General features: G+C 40.1%; 1 long non-coding RNA gene across 1 annotated transcript; it reads right to left on the bottom strand.

The window, feature by feature from the left end:
• Nucleotides 1-4,099: 4,099 nt before the first annotated feature.
• Nucleotides 4,100-7,389, bottom strand: LOC144583168 (uncharacterized). The gene is made up of 2 exons (XR_013536814.1): nucleotides 5,299-7,389; nucleotides 4,100-4,275 (listed from the first exon to the last, which is right to left on the bottom strand). It is a non-coding gene; the product is annotated as an uncharacterized LOC144583168 (long non-coding RNA).
• Nucleotides 7,390-15,611: the final 8,222 nt, after the last annotated feature.

The raw sequence follows: 15,611 nt of genomic DNA, 5'->3' as shown, positions 1-15,611 counted from the left end.
ATTCAGAATGCAGAATAAAAGTATTGTATTATGTAGTAAAAAGAGCTTGTACTTTTTAAGAGTGCTATCTCTTTCTGGTAAGTGGCAGCTTATGAAAACCTCATTTTGAAATAATTGTTATTGGAAATGATACCTCACTACTGTTACAAATATTTCATGGTTGGTTCCCCCCCCCCCCCCCGAAAACAAGGACTCACTTTTTCTATATATTATCTTTTCTGTATCAAAGCTGTTACAAATAGTTACATACACACAAATATTCCAGTATCAGTTTATCTGTGAAATCTGGTTCTTAAACATTTATGCTGCCGAGGTTTCCAGCACTGCTTACAAAGCCAACTGCTTTGGACTGTGATGTTTCTGTATAAAGATGCTGCACAAGCATTGTTTTCCTGATACAATCATTTTCTCAATAGTCAATTAAGCCTTTGCACATGCTCTAAGTCACACATCTTAGGATGCAGTTGTTCTAGGGAGTGCAACTAAAACTAATTTAAAACAGTAAATTCTAAGGCTGTAAATATGGGAGGGGTGTACTGAAAAAAATAATTTTTTCTTTTGGCAAATGAGAGAAGTCAGTTCATATCTCCTAGAAAGATAAGAAATAAACTACAGAGAAACAGGGTGTTTAAAAATATAAACATGTTTGAGAGATGGACAATCTAGTGCAGGTCTTTCCAGAGGGTTTGTCTTGGACACTGATTAAGGCCTGATTAAGGAGGAGGAGACATTATTCAATTTTTCTTACTAAATATCCCATCCAATTTTCTGCACATTTACTGGGATTCACTGACTTCTGCTGAACATACTGTCCCTGTGATACCATTGACTGGCATTCTTCCAGACTTGACCGGGGCTGTATAATTTAAAAATAATGGCACAAACTCCTCTCCCAGTGATTTTGTGGTTTAATGCAGATATTAGTATGGTAAAGGAAATAGCACGTGCATATTTACTCCGGAGTTCAACTACACTTATCTTCACATTGGGCAATATACTATATGTATACTATAACAATATGTGGTTTGTATATTACATTGTTGCATCCTGTGTTTAGGACTTTAGCCTGACCTCCTGACAGTAAACACTTTTACTTCTGATATTAAGCACCAATTTCTATATTGAATTCCACTCATTTGATGCAGTGTTGTTCCATTAATATGACTGAAACAATTTAGTTTAGAACTGAGGAACTGCAAAGATTTTATTTCTACTATTTAGCAAGTATCAGTTAGTACTATGTGAAAATGACTGTTACACTAATTAAATACGATCTCTGTCAGGTATACATGTATTAATACAGAAGATGCAATTTCCTATTTATAATACAAAATTTATTTCACATTGTTCAACATAAACAAGTAGTATACACCTGTTTAATATTAACTCTCAACTAATTCAAAGAGATTTAAAAATCAGAGTAGACATTTGAATTTTTTGCCATATGTAGAATGTAGCAATAATGTATATTTCCTTTTGGGTATGATTGATACTGGTAATCTTATTTATTTATTTACAAGATTTTTTAGTGGTCTGAGCAGCGTACAACATTAAAACTTTAAAAACATTAAAAATAGGCAATATTATAATAATATCCTATATTAAAAACAATCATTCAAACATTAATATTAATAAATCCTGCTGCTCATATGGCCAGCTAAAGAATACTATTTAATTAAAATGATGGCTAAACAGAAAGGTCTTTGCCTGGTGCCGAAAAGCCAAAAGTATTGGAGCCAGGCGGATCTCTATAGGGAGGGCATTCCAAAGTTGGGGGCGGCGGCGGCGGCAACAGCCTATCTGCATTAGCTGACAATATTGAGTCTGAAGTTCCGCAAATATTTTTTTTTTAATCTGTGGAGCAGAATTGTGCAGATGTGACAAAACATTCATTTAATAGAACAGATGATAGCTCAATGGTTTAGGTCTCTGGCTGTGAAGCCAGAGGTTGGGAGTTCAATGACCCACTGTGACTCCCTGACAGGGGCTGGACTTGGTGACCCATATGGTCCCTTCCAGCTCTGCAGTTCTATGATGATGATGATTCAAGCATCTGAGATTGCTTCATATTAGACTAAACATAAAGCTTCCTCAGGATTATTGCTGTGTCATATTCAAAAAATGGAGCTGCTTGTAACTTCCAAGTCTACATTTTAACCCACACTGGATGTCTCCTCTTATAATCTTTTCTCTCAAAGTATACTTAGGAGAACTGTAAATTCATACTCAAACTGTGTTTCAAGAGGAAGCTGGCTGAATAGCTGCAAATGAGGAATAGGCTCCTATTATTCCACAGTTATTTTATAGTTATTTTGCTTGGTGCAGGTTTTCTTCATTCCTTGTCCCCCTCCATCCCACATCTGCCTAAATTTCCTATTTCCACAAAGCTTGTTTTTTCCTTTGTATGTGCTCATGCCAACATGAAGTAAATTTGCTGGAAGATTTTATGTCTTACTGCATTTTGATGGTGCTTGAATTGTAATCACCCATGCTAGCCAACATCAGCACAGCGTTACTAAAAGTTTTCAGCATTCTGATGCTTTCTTATCCATATTTACAAGTTCTGTTTGTTCAGTAAAGCAGCCACTCATTTCAATTAGAAATTTAACAGACTTTGGCGAAGACCTATATCCTGCACATGCTTACTCCTGAGTAAGCTCCGTTGATTTAAATTGTGCTACTATATAAGAAACATTCCCATGCTCTGCTAACTGTTAGGCTGCTTATTCCATGCTGCATCTATACATTACTAAAGTAACTAATATCTGGGCCACTATAGTGGCACATTACATATCTGATTGCCATACCTTTAGAATAGATATAATATAAAATTTCATTGCTCATTTTAAAGTTCTGAAGTTAACAACATAAACTTCAAGTTGAGTAATTAAGTAATCCTTATATAGACACTTATTAAAGTATTTATACATATTATCTTAAATCTACATCTATCATTTTGCCAATTAAAATTAGGACTTTAATTGCAATTAAGTAATTTAATTGCCAATTGAACAGCAAAATTGCTAAGTGACTAATTTTAATGCCTATTTTAATTACCAATCATGACTGGGGAGGGAGCTAATCAAGCAGCATCAGAGTAATGATGTGAAAAAAAAGAGGAGAGAACAAACATTCATGGCTCCATGCCTCAAAAAGAAGCATACATTAAATAAATGCAAACAATTTTATAGGCCTAGCACAATTCTGAATTTTTGTAGTTAAATACTTGAACATATAGAGCACAACTGAACATATAGAGCACAACTGAAAATGCTAGCCATCCTCTATGAGGTGCATTTCCACAATTCACATTATGGTTCAGCAAAAACTAAAAACCTGAAAATTGAACTGTATGTACAGAAAAGGCTGCCTAGGACATTGCAAACTAATAGGTTATGCATGGAACAATGTTTTACAACAGTTTAATTTTAGAAGTAGAAGTAAAAACTATATGCAAATATATTCAGTTATATTGGAAGGGGGGAATTCTACAACATTGCATTTTAAAAGATGCTAATTACTTATTAAGACAGCTAATATAGCAAAATGAAAAACAGGAATGTTGAAATATTAATACAGCATCAGGAAGACAGCAGCTGTGGTGGTAATGAAATCAGAGTAATGCTTGTAAGTAAACCTATGCACTTAGAATCAACAATACAGTGGTTGGTGACCCCCCTCCTTTCTGATGAAAGGTGGATCCCACTGTGCCATCAGCATTACTATCTAGTGAGTTTGGAAGATAAAAACCATAAACAATGAACTCACCCAGGACATTGGAAGCCACATCTTATAAGGTCCATACCAAATCAATAACTATTCATCCTAGTACTCCTTTCCCTGGCTAGTTAGGTATTTCCAATTAATTATGTTTTTCTATTTCTTTAACATGGATGGTTCCACAGTAAAGCAGTTACTAGATTCTCATCTCAATTTTATTTATAGAAAATACTCCTGATTAACAAAAAGTTCTGTCCAGGCCAGGAGCATCAAATATAGACTGGTATAGATCCACAAGGGGTTAAGCACATTTTAAGACACACCATTGTACCCTGCTTGTATGACATTCATTTATAAACGGAAGACAATACATCAGAGCTCTTTAGAAGGTTTTTATTGGTTCAGTGTAGTTGCAAAAGTTCACCCAAAATTATTACTAAATGCAAAGCAAATAAACTACATATTAAACCAAAGCCACTTGTTAGGTTACCTCAACAGCCTCCACAACAAAGAAGGTGGTGATGAGAAGGGTCAGGGCACCACTTCCTATGGATCCTTTGAAATGCAGAAAAGATTGTTAGACTAACATTACATATGGCTACATCGTAAAGAACAGACTGAGGGTTTGTAAATTTTATTCTAGTATAAACTCCCTAGTGTAGTGCTTGCACTAATGGGGTGTTATACACATTGAATAAGTAAATAAATAATAGATTGGCCCATGAACTTAAACATCATTGCTTCAGGTTTTTTATATCAGTGAATGTTAAATAGTTTTTCCACAGTCAGCTATGACGGCAACACAGAATCTGAAATGATATACCTATTTTATATCAATAAAGTAGCTCCCCCCTCCAAAAAGCCCTTAAGGGTGTAGCGCCTAGTTTTTGATTAACAGTTTTCCCTATCAGAATTCAGCATCTAAAATTCCCCAAACATATTGGGACATCAACTATAGGCATGCACTGTGCTAAGCATGAATATCCTGTTTCAGCAAAGTCTAATATCCTAGAAGAATGAACAAATTCAACTGCATTCCTTGAAATAAATTATCAGGTTGGTTTTGTGAAAAGTGCACACGGTATATCATTGCAGCCGTTATGTTCTGGGGAAGCAGGAACTGTATGTTTTCAAAATACAAATGGAAGTGAATGTGCAGCAGCATATGAATAATTGAAATGCCCTTATTCTTATACTATTTACCATCATTCTCCCTCTTTCAGACAGAATGCCAGAAATTCCTAGGAACTGCAACACTTACAGGTAACTCTGCTTCAGGCTCCATTAATGTGATTGAGCACAGCTATGGGAAAAATGCTTCCTATAGATTTTGAATTCTGCCAAACAGTCCTTTCATGAATGAGCCGTATTTTTCTTCTCACTGTACTTTAACATACAAATGCTGTGGCAAACATGGATAACGGAAACAAACATGATAGGGATGCTATTCTAACAAATATTTGTCTTAGGAACACTATCTGAAACCTACTGACAGGAAAGGTTTTGAATCAGGATCTAGACATTTTACATACAGAGATTTATTTCCCAGTGAACAAGTTTGGTTTGAAATATACATACCTTTCTGACTTCTAAGACTTAGCTCCTTTTTGTAAACTTGGATTAGTTTTGATTAGATAAAATTATTTAAGTATTTAGATACCACTCTCCTGCCCACTAGGGCAGAAATATCACTGTTGTCATTCTGAAAGAAAAAAATGCATGCATTTTAAATAAAAGTAAAAGAACACATGAAAAGGTAGCTCTTGCTGGGAGCACAGCAGAGCTATTTGCTAACTTCAGTTCCATTTTCTAAATTCTGTGCTACTCTGTTTTCTTCTTTCTGTGAAAACTGTAGGGGCCATACACACGTAGAATGGAATGTTAACAATCTTTTAATAAGATGTTTCCAGATAGATTTAATGTAATTTTTCTTTATATTGTCAGGTCACATTAAGAGGGTATAGGCCCTGTGACATACTTGCCAGTAACTAGGATCCCAGCTGACAAATAGATGTTTACAACACTGGAAGTCTTTCTGCATTGGAGCTCACATCTTTGGTAGACAGACTGCAAGATCCACTTGCTATCTTACAAAGTCTCAGGTCAAGGAATACAAATTGCACTAAGCAATTCATCTTCTTGTTCAGAGTCATTAAATTCCCTCCCAGAATATATTTGATTGATATTCTTGGAGGTGAAAGGCTAAAGGGACCATATGGCAACATGTGGCATTCCATATGTTATCTGCCCATCCGTGCTTAAGCTGCCATTAGCAACATCTGCAACCCCATGGAAATCCAGCTGTGCAGGAAAAAAAACTATTGTCAGGATGGGAACTAAACAAATGCTTGAAAAGTTGTAGCCTTTTATCAGAATCAGGCTGTAATTTGAGAGCAGACATTTAACAATAATAACTCAACCAAGTTAAGTGTTTTATTGGCAATTAAGAAATTGGAAAAAAAATATGCACAGCAACGGACATTTTAATGCCTTTACTGGGGAACCAACCGGGAGGGAGAAAGCATACTCGGGTTCTGCGGGGCAGGAGGTCCCACCCAAGGGTCTCTCTCATAAACCTTCTCCCGGGTGCCACGAAGCCCCTCCTCTCCGCGGACGGGAAGCGGCTTCCGCGGTGTAAAAACTGCGGGCTCTTTTAGGGGAGGGGACAAGGAAGAAGCACCTCCCCCTTCGCCGCCGCCCCCCCCCCCAAAATAAGTAACAAGACTCCTGCAGAATAAGTTTGTTCTGTGTTCCCGCAGGGAAAGGCGGGCTTGGCGAGGCGGAGCGCAAGCGACCCTTCCTTGCCTTCTCACCAACACCACCACCAGCATCCCCATCTTTCTCATCCTACCTGTTTCTGGGGCTCCAGGAGTGTGGCTCCTTTGCAACGCGAATACTCCGCGTGCTCGCCCTCCTTGTGGTGAAGCTACGGCACTCCTGGCCTCCTCCGCCCTCGCGTCCCTCCCCGGGGCAAGCGGTCAGGCCACCACCACCCCCTAAGGGCAAGAGGTTCCCCCCCCCCCGCTCCCAAGAATGCCGGTGGCTTTTCGTCGTCGTCTTCCTCCTCCTCCTCCTCCTCTTTCTTTCCGAGCCCCGCTCGCCGCGGCACCTAAAGAGGGCCCATGATGGCCGCCCCAGCGATGCCGCCAGCAAGCCAGGCTCCCGACAGCCAAGAGCGTCAGCATCCCCCGTCAGCCGAGCCCGCTCTCCGTGACGGCAGCGCCAAGCTGTATAAATAGCCCGGCCCCAACCCGGGGCACCCGAAGGGAGGGAGAGCGAGGGAGGGAAGGGAGGAAGGAAAGGAGTGTGGCGGGCGGAATTTCCACTGACGCCGCCAGGAACGGAAACAATGGCTTTGGGGGGCAGGAGAAGCGAGGAAAGCGCGCTCTCCCTCTCTCGGCTGGCTGGCTGGCTGGGTCCCCGCCCCAGGGAGAGACGCGAGCCGCCCGCTGTCTTGGGACCGGCGCCTGGCTCCGCGCCAGCAGCCCCAGTGCGGCAGGGCTTTCCCCGTCCTTGGTTTTTCCCGCCACAAATGCTCGCACGCCCACAAAACAGGCCCCTCACTCACCCGCCTTCTTGCAGTCTCTTGAGGGCCGCGCCAATTCAGCCACCACCGCCGAAATGTGGGAACGGACGGCCCTCCGTTTTGCATTCAGGGCCTCCCTCACCGCCGTCAGGGAGCAAGAGAGATTTCTCGCCAAACGAGGAATCTCACCTCGAAGAACCCGAGTTAGCAAACTTAATTTTTTTCCCAGAGCCGTTCAGTCGGGTTGTTCGTTTGCAGCGTTTGACCTGTTGTTGTTATCGAGCGGGTAGATTGAACTCCTTGGGTGGCTCGTGGTCTTTCGCGGCCTAAACGTGAAGTGTTATTGTGAAAAGGCATGAAAATAAACTTCAGAACCTTATTTAAAACGTTTATTTAAAGGATTCTTTTGTTTCATACCCTTCAGGATGCATACCTCTTTCCAACTGATCCCAGGCTATTTACATTTTAAGACAAAATCCTGATTTCTGTTATTTTGGTTTATACAACTGATTCTTTACAGGTCTCCTTTGATGATATTCCCCTTTTAAATATTCCATAGGTGGTCCCAATTATTTCTGTATTAACTGGGATTTACATTTTCTATTCATTCACAATACCATGCTTTTAATTAAAAAAAGGTAATGCTGTAGTTTTTTGCTGAAAACTTGAAAAACAAACATGATTATAAATACAAGCCAACATGAAAGATGCCCCTGCTCTTAAGCACCTCTGGCAGCCACCAAAGGATGGGCCACCTCCATGTTAGATACAGGAAGAGCTAAGGAATCTTCTTGCTTCCTGTGGCCTGAGAGAACAGTCTAACTAACCCACATATTCTTATATAGTAACCAATTTAATTTGCTCTTGTGAACCCAGCACCACCCTTCTGCTAGCAATCATAGGTCTGAAGTGAGTGAGCAATGTATAGAGCCAGTGTATCTTTGAAATGATGTTCTTTCTAATTCCTATGATTTCATCTCTGTTAAGTGTAATAGTCTTTTCATGACCCCCATCTTTTCTTTCCACCATTGATCACTATCTATTCTTCCCTGTTTTCCATGTCCCTCTATCTTTCTGCACTCTCCTGCATTTTCTCCACTGCTTGCTTTACCAGATACTAGCCGCCTAGAGTGGTCTTAACTGACCAGATAGGCAGGATATAAATAAAAGAAATAAAAAAAATATTGTGAAAGGAAACAGAAGTTCTAACAGCCTGTGTGACTACAGTCTTTTAAAAGTATTAAGAAGTGTTGGCATGTCCTAAGTTTTCTTTGTGGATAAAAGCCTGAGAATAGTAGTATCTAAGTAATCCTTTGAATGATATTGAGGCAGAGCAAAATGCTTTTCGGGAGACACTGGAGCAAAGTACAAATATGGACAAAAATTACACCACAGGCCTAGTTATGCTCACACCCATGCCTCTCTGACACCCTACCCAATATTCACAGAATGCAGTATTTGGTGCATATATGACTGTTGTTAGTGGACTCTACATTTCAAGATCCTAATAGATAGTTAATTCCTATACAACACGAGACATGACAAAGATGTACAAGATAAGCAGTGCAGGAGCTCATATCCAAATGCCAGTGAATGTTTGGTGTTAGGATTTAAGCAGAACCAGAGAAAAAATTACATTGCTCATTCAGCCTTAATATATAGCAGAATGAATAGCTGTTGGATCAGTTCCCTAAACTAAACTGACATAGACTAGATAAATGCAGTGAGTCCAAGTTTGTTTGGCATTAGGATGAGGAGCTTGTATGATTGTTTCATAACTGACCAGATACAGTTTTTTTGGGGCTAAGTCTAGTGCAATGCTATTGGAATGAAAAAACCATTTAGTGTAGTTGCACTAAATTTTAACTACAGTACAAGTACTGTAGTAGTGTGACACTATACACATGCAACTTGTATTATTTAATCTGCCTACACAATAGAAAACTGTTAGATCAAGCCATCATGCTATTTCGAGAACGTTATTTCTGCTGTAATGAATTTTGTGCTTCTAATACAGTACCCCCATTTTATTCAGACCTTCATTTTTATTTTTATTTTTTGCTTTTTATTTTCCATTCAGCTCCATTTCTTAACAATATCTCCAAAATACCAATCTGCACAATCCTAATTTTGTTCGGCAAGTCTGGCTAGGAATATTCCTTGTAGTAATTAACACTGCAGTCCTGTGTACACTGACCTGGGACTAAGTGCCATTGAACTGAATGGTTCTTACATCTAAGTCAGCATCTACATATCTTTGGGCTTCTGACAGTTGGCAGTGATTCCAACACTGGGAGCTTAAATATCACTGGAAGCAAGAAAACAAGGTCCATACTATTGTCTTCTCCATGTTTTCTTACATGAATTGAGGTACACGAGTGGCATGTTGCCCTTTATGAGTGGGGAGGAGCAAATCTTCAACCCTCCCCTCATTCTGCATGTAGATAGGACTGGTGCAGTCACATTCCATCATCGTTCTGGCATCTGTACTGACTCCCTATCTGTTTCTGGGCCCAACACAGTGTTCTGGAATTAACAAATGTATTACAGCCAGGTTTTCTGCAGGATCATCTTCATTAGTATTATCAGTGGCATCATATGGACCATAAAGTGCAGCTCCTGTCAAGGAGGCCCAGTGGGGAATCAAACTTCTAGCCTCTGACTCCACAGCCAGAGATCTACATCACTGAGCTGTCCAGCAGTTCCTTCCCTAAGCAGTTCGAACCACTTTTCCAGGCCTTTTTTGGGGTTCTGCTTCTTAATGAAATGAGGCAGGAGGCAATTAGGGAGATGACCTCGATAGTGGTTCTCGAATACCCTTCCCAGAGAGGCTAACCCACTATGAAAGTTGTAGCCTTTTTGGTACCAGGTGGTCTTTTTATTTCCCCCAGCTTTTAAAACAGCCCTTTCTATTGTTGCTTTCCAAATTTTATTCTGATGCTGTTTCCAGCATTGTAGATTTCATTTTGGTGTTTTATTTTTTTATTTAAGGGGTTTAACGTTTACTTGTGAAATTCCCATGTAACTTCTTTCCAACTGGTGTTATAGAAGTGCTGCAAACATACAAATGCTGTCTTTCACAATTTGGATGATACTGTAAAGGTAAAGGCAAAGGCTCCCCTTGACATTTAGTCCACTCGTGTCTGACTCTAGGACACGGTGCTCATCCCCATTTCCAATCCATAGAGCCAGTGTTTGTCCGAAGACAGTTTCCATGGTCATGTGGACAGTGTGATTAGACACGGAATGCCGTTACCTTCCCACCGAGGTGGTACCTATTTATCTACTCGCATTTTTACATTCTTCCAACTGCTAAGTTGGCAGGAGCTTGGACAAGCGATGGGATCACACTCTGTCGTGTGGATTCGATCTTACGACTGCTGGTCTTCTGACCTTGCAGTACAGAAGCTTCTGCAGTTTAACCTGCAGCACCACCATGTCCCTTAGATCAGCGGTCCCCAACCTTTTTAGCCCCGTGGACTGGCTGGGGAAGGTGGGGCACTCCCCTGCGTTTGTGTGCATGCGTGAAGGCATGTGTGTGTGCTTGTGTGCATGCGCAAAGGGCAGCACAGCACTTGTGTGGGCACACATGCTTGTGCATATGTGCAAAGGGTGGTGCACCACTCGTGCAGGCGCTTGCACGCAGGCACAAACAAGGCTGTGCGGTGGGGGCAGGGTGGGAGGTCTCTCTCCACGGCCCAGTCCGGCTCAGGTCACAGACTGACACCGGGACGCAGATGATCTAGCTAGAGTTAAAGAGAAAAAAAGTACCATAATGTCCATGTGAACAGAGGTCCCTGCTGACCAAAGGGAATTAAATAGTGTCTTGAACAAATGCTATGTTTAAGCTTTGATGAACCTCCGAGAGAAGGAAAAACAAGTCTGAGCAATTGCTAAAACCTTTTTTCCAGATATCCATATAGTTTTCCTAATGGTTTTCATTGGAAATAATAGCAGGCAGACAAGATATAAGACTGTCTCTAAAATTCAACTGAGCTCAAATCATTGAGAGTTTGATAACTATTTAAATATAAAGAGGTTAGAGTTGATTACTATGACTGCAGGATTAGAGGCATGATATGAATATTGGGGTGGGTGGTTTAAAATTAAATAAAGTAAATGTGTGTGTGTGTGTGTGTGTGTGTGTGTGTTCGTTCTGTGCTATCAAGCCGGAACTGACTTACAATGACCCCGACAGGGCTTTCAAGTAATTGAGATATTTAACGAAACTTCCCTCATTGAGTTTACATGGCCAAGTGGAGATTCAAACCCTGTTCTCCATCGTTCATCACCCTATCCACTCTACCACACTAGTCTTGTACAAAAGCAGTAATGCTTGATTGGGATTCAGAAAAAGAATGGTTTAAAGAAGCTGAGATCTTCAAATCAGTATGTGCTGTGTATTAAGTAGTGGATGGCTGGTGACATAATGGGGGGGCAGGGATGACACCCTAGAATCTGCAAGCAGGGTGCTATTACTTAGGTCACATGCTGCCTATAGTTGGCCATCTAGCCTAGAGAGAACGGAAGCTATTATATTTAAAGAGTCCAGTGGCTTACACATTTCTTTTTATGTTTAGGACTGTTTTCCATTTATTTCTCCCCATCATCACCACTGATAACATAACATTGCCAGTATATTTCCCCCCCAGTAGATGGGAAGCAATTCATACAGAAAATGGATACTTCAAATTTCCGCAAATGGTTAGCAAGTCAACTGTAATATATCTGAAAGGAGATATGCTCACATTAGAAATATATATGTGTCGTCTCTTATCTTGATGCTCCTAAAGCTATTCATGGAAAAGGCATTTTTTGTAGGCAAATTAAAATAATAAAGCAGAATCCACTCAGTTTAAAGAAAAGAGATGAAAAGAAATAGAATGAAAAACTCACTACCCATGTTTCCTCGAAAATAAGACAAGGTCTTATATTAATTTTTACTCCAAAAAAACGCATTAGGGCTCATTTTCAGAGGATGTTTTAATTTTTTTTATGTATAACAATCCACATTTATTCAAATACAGTCGTGTCATCTTCTGGTTGCTGCACAATGCTGCACAATGGTGGAGGGCAGGGTTTCACTTCACTGGGGCTTATTTTTAGGATAGGGCTTATATTACGAGCATCCTGAAAAATCATACTAGGGCTTATTTTCAGGTTAAGTCTTATTTACAGGGAAACAGGGTATAAGATGCATGCAGCTGGGTTTCTTCTTCTTTTTTTGTTGCTTTGCTTGTTTTTTGCTAGTTCTGAATTGGCAGGCAGTGAAACATTGGGAGCCATTCCAAAGATACGTAACATGCCAGTTGTAATGGGAGTCCTGTGTTTCATGTAGAGAAATTGATATTACCTATTTAAAAAAACTTCTTAACAATCCACCTTAATACGCCTAAGGAATACTTACACCACATAAAAATGTTTAATGATAGCTCGGAAGTATGTTTAGTTCTCCACTGATCTCTAATCCTTCAGTCAGCCTTCAGTTTCTTCGTCTTTCTTAAAACAGTAATTTAGAAAAACAACAACCACTTCTGCTTGTCTCTGGAATTAATTACCAAGTGGTAACTTCCTTTGTTTCCGCATGGCAAGAGTCTTACTTATGTCACAGTATATGACACATGTATGGGGAATACTGCATTAACGTCAGCATTTTTTTGAATATATTTCTTTCCGGACATCACTGGTTATATAAATTATTTATTTGTGTAGCACGTTTCACAGTAAAAGTGCTATATGATGATTACCTGATTATACACAGTTTCTTTAAGACCTTGTGTCCATGTTGACTGACATTTTTATTCCTCATATGAAGAAGGGAAAATCCACATGCCAATACAACCATAGAACCATTTGTTCTGGGTAGAAATTGGGACAGGGTGGAAGGAGAAGTTGGAATTGTGCCAACACCTCCTTGCCCCTAAGCCTCCATATGTTTTTTTAACCACTCCATCAGTCTGTTGCAGGTGGATCAAGGCAGGTGGAGTCACCACCAGATCTTCTGAAACATCAACTCCATCAAGCTTTTCTGTGCATCATTGGTCATCTGGTATATATTGTGACACACACCTTTCTGCCCCTACAGATGGCTAGTGTACTGTCAAATTTTTTAGTAGTGATCACCTGCTTGAGAAGAGCTGCCCTGATCTGAATTCATACCTGTCAATTATGTCTGCTTTCTAACATGAAGAAAACTGAAAGAAACTGTGCATTCTCAACTCACTTCAGGTGACTTAGGGGGACTGAGTGCCCTGTTTCCAATAAAATCCTATTCAGAGACACTGTAAGTAATGTGATTTGATTCAACATCAAATATTGCTATCAACAGGAGGTTCTGGAGGCTGTTTAGATTTTAAAATGTATGAAGAATTAAGCAAGAACTTCATTTCACATCTGTTATACTTCAGTGAAATGAGTTCTGGCTATTCAATATGAAAAAACAGATGAATGATGATATGAAAATTGATTCCTATTTAATATTATTAGTGAAAACAAACATATTGCTCTTCAGACCAAAGAACATTAATAAATGAAAAACATGTATGACACTAAATCAAAGCTGCTTGTTATATTCATCAGATAATTCAATAGACGAGCCAACAAAATTAGGCTGTATTGATACAATAAGCAAATGTGAATACATTCATTTTCTTATCATAAAATTTCAATGCTTAAGATCATTAGAAAACAAAATCAAATCTGTTATTATTTTTAATGTAGCCAATTATAACTCAACAATATTGTTCAACTAAGGCCATATTAGTCTTAATTAAGCTTCTATTAACATATTGGAATTTAAATTCAAACATACTTCGTTTTTAAACCACAGACACTGAAACAAGAAACAATGCTAATTCCAAATAAGTATTATTCATGTTTTGATAGTTGACTCAAATAACCATTCATTCATATTGGTTTAAATTCTGATTGCAAAAGCATCCAGAACACATCCCAGAATCCACATTACATTGCAGAAGATACAGGGCTCTGTTATCTATTTTTATTTAATAAGTTAATTCAACCAGGATGAAAGCATTGCAATAGCAACTCAAGTTTAAAAATGAGCTTGAAAGATGTGGTGGGCCACAATGTTTATGTTTTCTATTTCCTGAAAACAAACAGGAACAATGAGTGGGGAGGAATTCCTAGAGACTGTGGGGGTGGGAGGAAACATCCTGAAAAGGTTATTTGCCTTGCTTATATACTCCAGCCTTAGGGTGTGACTTTTTAAAATACTTCCCAAGATTGGATGTCCACCTCAACTCCTTAATATCATCAGGTCCTTTCATGAGGAAATGAAGGGCACTGTAGTTTTTGATGGCTCAACATCAGATCCCTTTGACATCCGAAGCGGAGTAAAACAAGGCTGTGTCCTTGCGCCGACCCTGTTTGGGATCTTCTTTGCTGTCATGCTGAAGCAGGCCTTTGGAACTGCAACAGAAGGTGTCTATCTCTGGACAAGATCAGATGGAAAGCTCTTTAATCTCACTAGATTGAGAGCGAAGACCAAAGTCTAACTGAAATGCATGCGGGACTTCCTCTTTGCTGATGATGCAGCCATTGTTGCCCACTCTGCTGAAGACCTCCAACAACTCATAAATCATTTTAGCAAGGCCTGCCAAGACTTTGGACTAACTATCAGCCTGAAGGAAAGCACAAGTCATGTGCCAGGGCGTGGACTCAGCTCCCTTTATTACTATCTCCATGCAAGAACTAGAGGTTGTTCATGAATTTGTGTACCTTGGCTCAACAATCTCTGACACTCTCTCCCTAGATGTCGAGCTGGCTAAACGCATTGGGAAAGCAGCTACCATGTTCTCTAGACTCACAAAGAGAGTATGGCTTAATAAGAAGTTGACGGTATACACCAAAATACAGGTCTATAGAGCCTGTGTCCTGAGCACACTCCTATACTGCAGCGAGTCCTGGACCCTTTGTGCCCGGCAGGAGAGGAAGCTGAACACCTTCCATATGCGTTGTCTCCGACACATTTTTGGGATCACCTGGCAGGACAAAGTTCCAAATAGAGTAGTCCTAGAACGAGCTGGAATTTTCAGCATGTATACAATATTGAAACAGCGCCATCTACGTTGGCTTGGCCACGTCGTGAGAATGGCTGATGGTCGGATTCCAAAAGATCTCCTGTATGGAGAATTAGTGAAGGGAAGCCGCCCCCGAGGGAGACCACAGCTGCGTTACAAGGACATCTGCAAGCGGGATCTGAAGGCCTTAGGAATGGACCTCAACAGATGGGAAACCTTGACGTCTGAGCGCTCAGCCTGGAGGCAGGCGGTGCATCATGGCCTCTCCCAATTTGAAGAGACACTTGTACAGCAGACCGAGGCAAAGAGGCAGTCCCGAAATA

The sequence above is a fragment of the Pogona vitticeps genome, chromosome 1 (genome assembly GCF_051106095.1).
Source record: "Pogona vitticeps strain Pit_001003342236 chromosome 1, PviZW2.1, whole genome shotgun sequence".
In the NCBI taxonomy this organism is placed as follows: domain Eukaryota; kingdom Metazoa; phylum Chordata; class Lepidosauria; order Squamata; family Agamidae; genus Pogona; species Pogona vitticeps.
The sequence above is the reverse complement of the archived record's forward strand: the minus strand, read 5'-3'. Positions and strand labels throughout refer to the sequence as shown.